Below are 7,278 nucleotides of genomic sequence, written 5' to 3' on the forward strand. Positions count from 1 at the left end.
ATTTTTACTTTACAAATTACAGACATGGCCGATTCGCACGGGATTAAGATCACAGACAACCTCCGCAATTATTATAAATGACTGGAGGTCACCAGGTAATACTAATCCCGTGCGAATAGGGCTTAGGAGATGGTAGGTGCTGGGAGATGGCAGGTGAAACTGATAGTTCCTCTGAACATGAAGGACCTGACTCAGGCTCAGGCTCAGGTTGAGTTACCCCTACTCCTCCATGGATGTCAATACCATGACTAATGCCATCTGAAGCACTTGTGCCAAGTATTGACAAGGCCTTTTCCTTCCTCTGCTGTGAGAAGGGGAGAGTCATTGGTCCAACATGTCTCCATATAAGGTTATATTTTAGCACTTTGCAAATTGACAGCGACTCTTAAGTAGCACGTAGAATGCGTTCTCGCACGTTCAAGTTAAGTGCATTTTTGGGAAACACACGTGGAATTGTGGCGAGCGTTCGTAACCTTGCACGTAGCGAGCGTTCTTAAGAGCTAAGATACATCGTTATCGGGAAACCTGGGCTGTATTTCCTAAAAGCATCAAGCCTAAGTAGATCGTAAAAACTATTGTATGACTGATCTTAGTATAACAGTCTGTTTCCCAAAAGCATCGTAACTTAAGAAGCACTTGAAAATCATCGTAGATTTACAAGTGCTCTGGAGTAATCGTAAAGCCCTAAATGCATTGTAAGAAGACACCTGCAGGACAACCGACAGATTGCACCTTTAACTTTACTCAAGTGCAATGTGATATAAGGTTATAATATAATATAAGGTTTTGATTGTACTTCTCTTTATTACTATTTTATTGTTTAAATGAATTTAAAAGTAAAATAATTAAAAAGAAAAGGAAAGAAAATGAAAAATACACATAAATATGTATACATAGAACAGTGCTGATAAAACATATCTGTAATAAACCTTTTTTATCTGTACCTGTAGAAATGTATTGGCTAGATGAAGTACAAATATTTGTGCTACTATCACCCTTAATATATACACTTTATATATTAATAATATCTAAACTTATATGTTTATGTTTGAAAATATACATCAACCATTAGTCATTCACTTCAGAAACACTTGGAAGAACTCATACGAATTCTTATAGTGATTCATAGGGCCTTAGGCCTTGGGTGTTTCAACAAACACATGGACATCAAAAACATTGAATCAACATGGTTTTATTGATTTGAGGAATGAGCTGCTGTTGAAAATTGTTGTTCCTCTTATTAGCCTCTTTAAGACATTGTCGAATGTCTTTCAAGAGATCTCTCCTGCTGCACTAAGTCCTGACTACAACCACAGATATTCTCAAACTGCTGAGGTGTTGTGGCTGCGGTCTGGACAACTGAAAATGGAGGCTGAGTCCTGAGAGGTTTGTTTAGAGGACTAGGTGATGGTTGGTGCTGGGAGATGGCAGGTGAAACTGGTAGTACCTCTGAGCATAAGGGACCTGACTCAGGCTCAGGTTGAGGCATCCCTACTCCTCCATGGAGGTCAATACCACCACAAATGCCATCTGAAGTATTGACAAGGCCTTTTCTTCCTCTGCTGTGAGAAGGGGAGAGTCATTGGTCCAACCACCTGTTTTTTTTTATTGCCATCCTATGCAGTGCCCTTCCTTTTTGCCAGGCTTGCAAAGTCCTGCCACTTCTTGCGGACCTCCTTCTCTGATCTCTTAACACCCCTGGTTGCAGTTAAATTGTATAGCAAAGTCCTCCCATTTTGTTTTTCCTTATTTGTATGGTGTTTAAATCTGCTGAAAATGACATAGTTGGATGGTCTATGGCCAGTTTAGTTGCGCTCCAACTTCAACTTTGGCTTACCCTACAGATATGCGCAATGCTGACAAATCCCCACTGTTCGATGCTCCGGTGAGTCCTAAAGGTCTTTTTGGTGATGCTGTTGGTTCTTTCTTTGAAAAGTTCACAGAAGCCCAAAAACAGTCAAAAATTATGATGCACTTTTTGCCGAAGCAATCCGAGACCATCTTCATTCAAGGTCGTCATCAGCTCAGAGACCAGCCAGGATTCCCAGCCATCCTTTTGCTCCGTCTGCAGTGACCAGCCACAATCCAGAGCCACTGGAGCAGCAGAAATCCACCAGGAAATAATGTTTCCCCATTAAGCAAGGCCCCTGTCCGCCCAGGTGCCCAGCGGAGGCCAAGCTGAGCTCTTGACAGCCAGGTGCGGAGAAAAAGGCTGCCATTTATTTAATGTGCAGAGGAACCACTGAAACAGCAAACCTAAAAAGAGTTTGAGTTGTGCCTCAAGCCCCTTTGCCAGTTGAGGTGGGAAAAGATACAGTATGTGTTTGTGTGCTGTTCTACCAGTTCTTCACTGCAATGTTCATGCAGTTCGCCCCTTTTCAATGGTGTGGTTATGTCGGAGGTGTCAGAGCAAAACGCAGGCAGTACAGCCGCTATTTCCTCGTCCCCAAATAGGACGGCAGCTTATGTCCAATTCTGGAACTGAGACTGCTGAATAACACCCTAGAGAAATACTCGTTCCAAAAAAAAAAACTGTAAAATAGATCCTTGTGCATATTCAACCTAAGGACTGGTTTATAGTGATAGATTTGAAGGACATTGTCGCCTTGGAATTATAAGGTTCTATCTGACATTTTTGTCAAAATTAAGTTAATCACGTATTCTTATTCTGTGACAAGTTTATTTACATTATGTGATGGTTTTATTCAATTATGTAAATTTGGGACTTTGTAGATAGAACCTTTTTGTTTTATAAATAAAAAGTTGAACTCTAACTTGGTTCTACAAGGTTCTATCTGTGAGCCAATCGGCACTTTGAATGCACACAAAAGGACCAATCAGTATCAACTTTCTTTGTCATGTCACTGGACTGCTCCGTGACAGCAGGAAAGATTAAATGTTAAATATTTTAAATGTTAAATATTTTAATAATATATAATGAAACATTTTTCAATGTTTATTATCCCTTAAACACATAAGGTGCGTTCGACTTGAACCACGGCTACAGACGGCAGTCAACGAGAGCAGCCGCTTGCAGTCAGGGGGTGGAGTTGAAAACGGAGCTGTCAAGCCGGACACTTTCTGCTCCCATTAGTGACGCTTGCGTGGTGTTTGCATACTCTATCACAGATGAAGTGCAATATTTGTCAAATATACAGACGTTTCAGAAACGTTTTCATGAGCAACAGATATGATTATATACTGCTTAATACATCGCCATCTGTTCAAAAATAAAGTTCAATGTAAATATATACTATTTAAATACTAATAAAGTGGGGGAATACTTCCATCAGTTTTATGATAAACGTGACTCAATATAACATTGCGACTACAGTAAAAAAGCTTTTACTGTTCTAAAAACGCAGATTTGTGGCTATTATTGGAATTGAAAATGTTAGAATAAACCCAAAACACACGTGATAGTTGTGTCATGTGTCAGCATCAGCGCTCCTGCAGCCGCTCTGGAGAAACTGTGCCGGCTGAGTCAGCCGGCTGCTCTCGAAACGCTCTCGCGGTGCTATGATGCCACATGTGACAGTGACGTGGCGTCGGCGCCGTCTCAAGTCAGACAAAATTACTAACCGGCATGCACTGCTTCAAGTCAGATTGCGATCGATCCGCGCAGCGCTGCATGTCGAACGCACCTATAGCCTACCTTGGTAGCGACCTTATACCCTCCCCTCATTCATTTTTTAGTTACACATCAAACTTCTTAATATTCTTCAATCTATTCATTAAACAATCTAACAAGAAAAAAAAAGTATAAAATAAGGTCTGTTTTCTGATTTTTTTTTTTTTTTTTAAGTGTATAGGGTTGCTAGCGACCGGAGGTAGGCCGTAATAGCCTAGTGTAAGTATATATTTTTTCTGCACAACAATAATTAAATATCTGATGACTCAATAAATACAATACCTTTATCCCTCAGAGTGTCACTGTTTCATAGACAATGACGACGTGATGTTTCACTCATAATTACCACAGGCATAAAACAAAATATCATTGGCAAAAATGTAACTGACTTGAATGGCTTTAGAGCAATTACTGGCTGCAGAGCAATTACTGTATGCAATGGAATATAAGTGTCACTGTCATTTGATGATGGATGTGGTGAATAGTGATCAAAATGTTGTTTTTGAAGACATTGAAAACGATAGTTTTGAGAATATGGTTAAGATCGCGAATATGAGCCAGATGCTGAATAAGTGCACTCTGACGATGACAGTAAAGGTAAAATCATCTGCTCAAATTGAACCCTTCCAAATGAAAAAAGGTAATGGAATATGCTTTATTTTATTCTTTTGTAATTGTTATTAAAATATCAGGAGAGTTTTATGCTATTGCAGCAGTTAAAGATCCATCCATGTTATATAGGCTATAGGTCCGGGTTGATATAGATCCGATATGTAATGATTGGCGAAACATTCATGCGTTTAAGGGTTAAACTTTGTGAAACAACTTTGATAAAGCATTGTGTTTTCTTGCAGTTTAAAGTCTTACATTTTGCATTATTAAGCCTTAAAGGTCAAATGGTCAATAATTTAATTGATGGGGTCTTAATTACAACAATAAACATTAACATGTTATCTCGGCCATACTGATCTCTAGAGAGACAGATCCCACTTTCTGTGGAATAAAGTCCTGGTCAGATGTATTACAGTAGCTGATAAACTGTTCCTGCAGTGATGTGTTTAATTACCCACCACATTCCTGCCTAAAATTAACATTTGCACTGGACAAAATATTTTGCATTGCCGTTTATGCTTTAGTTGAACAAGAAAAAAAATTGTTCGTCCAAAAATATGAGATAAATGTCATAGAAAGCATTAAATTTATCTTTCTCATACGTGTCGCCACATTGTTACAACATTAATTTTATGTTTTAAAACAAATTATAAGTAAACTGTTTGTATTTCTTGAAAACTGTTGCTTTAATTAATGATTTGTAAGATAGAACCTTATAATTCCAAGGGGAAAATGACTTTTTAGAATTAGAAGTTTCTATCTGCATTTGACCTGTTCCAAAAATCCCCATTTACAAATTTGAGAGGATTTTGATACCGTACATTTAGAATTTAGGGTCTCTGTCATTTTCATGTATGAAAAAAGACTTGTTCCCCATATCACTTTTGCTATATGGAATGCAAAAACTTTGAAGCTCAATATCTCAAAACCGATCAGAATGCAGATAGAACCTTATGATTCCAAGGCGGCGACATGTATTTTCATATCCAAATAGCCCCTTGTCACAGGCACTTTCTGAGACTCGCATTCAAAGTAGTCGTGTATCAATTCAGAGTTCTGCCATTTGGACTGGCGTTAACCCCTTACATGTTCTCGAAGTGCATGAACGCAGCACTTGCGCCCCTGAGACTCAACAGGATGCATATTATGAATTACCTGGACGACGCTGGACACGCACTCTATGGTGAGACCTATGAGACTACTAGGATTGATGAAAGCCGCAACCTCTGTTTGCCGCTTAGGATTTCTGCAAATGAGGCTGCTGCAACTTTGGCTGAAAGACCATGTTCCATTCAGAGCGTGGAAAGATGACAGGATGCACATCGTAGTGATGAGTGAGTGTCACGACATGCTGCTCCCTTGGAGAGACAGCACAATGTATGATCAAGCGATCAATGTGGGCTGAGTGATCAGAAAGAAGATGGTCACTACAGATGCATCTCTGCATGGCTGGGGAACCCTATGCAACAGCAGACCAGTTTTCAGTGATTGGTCCACAGCTCAGAAGCAGTGGCACATAAACCACCTGGAAATGAAGGCTGTTCACTTGGCTCTGCAGCACTTTCTGCAGTTTGTGAGAGACCATCATGTTCTCATTCGAATGGACAACACGGCTGTGATGGCTTACATCAATCGTCAGGGAGGTGTGTGTTCACACATGCTGTCGAAGCTAACCTGAGTGTTTGCTTCTATGGGTGGACCAACAGCTGCTTTCTATACGAACTGTTCATGTGCCGGGCAGGTTGAACTGTGGAGCGGACATGCTGTCCAGAGATGCTATAGTTCATGGGGAGTGGACACTGCATCCTCATATGATACAGCAATTTTCACTTACCTCTGTTCTTTTCTCTCTCAAGCGTTCCTGTGGAGAGAGATGTGCTGTGAAGCAGCAGGACCGAGAATAAAAAAAAGAAGCTTTTCCTCCAGCCAAGATTCTGCTGCTAGTACTTCAGAAAATCAGAGAAGAGTGAGCAGCTTTGTATGCTTTCAAATGGAGAGTGTTCTCAGCTTGGTGTACAGCCGAGAATGAAGTCCCAGGTGCTTGTGACATACCGGTGATCCTGTCATTTTTGCAAGACTGACTGGATGCAGGCAGCTTGACCTCAATGCTAAAGGTCAGAGTGGTCTTTTCACAAAGGTATTGAGGGGCATTCGGTTGGGAAGCATGTGCTGATAATCAGCTTTGTGTAAGGTGCGAGGTGGCTGAATCCCCCCGTCCTCGCTTGATGCCAGTTTGGGACCTATCCTTAGTGCTCAGAGCATTGTCGAGCCCACACTTTGAAACTCTTCTTACAAGCAAGTTAAGGATTCTCTCGTTTAAAACAACACTACTACTCACGTTGGTATGCGGTAAGCATGTTGGTGATATGCAGGCATTATCTGTTAATGCTGCCTGTATGGAGTTCAGGGCAAACGATTATATAGAGTCAAGGGACCGACATCAAAAGAGAATGTCTCAGGTTACTCACATGACCATGATTCTCTGAGAGGAGTGAACGAGACATTGTGAAAGCAGCCATGTAAAAACTTTCTGGCTATTTCTGTTGATATATTTCAGTAGAAAGATCCAAAAAGAAATAGTGCTAAACGCCGGCCATATATAGGTGCTGGCCTTCCTGCACTTGAGCGCTATTGATTATTGCGAGCACAAGAGCGTTACTCAATCAAGCTTCAGCATTTAAGAGAAAGGGGCATTTCCCCGTAGTGTCAAGTATGACGTAATGTCTCATTCCCTCCACTCAGGGAACCAAGGTTATGTGAGTAACCTGAGACGTTACCTCTTCAAAAATAAAAAAAGTAAGCTCTCCAATGGCATGCACGCAGTACTGTTCAGTGTGTATTTTTGTGTTTGTTTTTTTCTCCAGTGACAGCGACATTGAACACGACTGCCTCACAGCCAGGAGTCAGAGGTAAAGATGGCGTCAGAGGGAGATTGAAACTCCACTATATTACCACTTGGTTATCTCATCAAAATTACAAACAAACAAGCAAAAAAAATCTAATGACCTGTTCTTCTATCTTTATATTGTTTGTGA

At 40.5% G+C, this 7,278-nt stretch overlaps 1 long non-coding RNA gene across 1 annotated transcript in view; it reads left to right on the forward strand.

The window, feature by feature from the left end:
- LOC107709153 (uncharacterized) overlaps positions 1 to 7,162 on the forward strand; it is a 16,849-nt gene extending 9,687 nt beyond the window's left edge. The window contains exon 3 of the long non-coding RNA XR_001636458.1: positions 7,108 to 7,162. This is a non-coding gene — a long non-coding RNA (uncharacterized LOC107709153). The remainder of the gene's footprint in view (positions 1 to 7,107) is intronic.
- The last annotated feature ends 116 nt before the right edge of the window (positions 7,163 to 7,278 follow it).

The sequence above is a fragment of the Sinocyclocheilus rhinocerous genome, unplaced genomic scaffold, assembly GCF_001515625.1.
Source record: "Sinocyclocheilus rhinocerous isolate Xijiao unplaced genomic scaffold, SAMN03320098_v1.1 scaffold1528, whole genome shotgun sequence".
NCBI classification, from domain to species: domain Eukaryota; kingdom Metazoa; phylum Chordata; class Actinopteri; order Cypriniformes; family Cyprinidae; genus Sinocyclocheilus; species Sinocyclocheilus rhinocerous.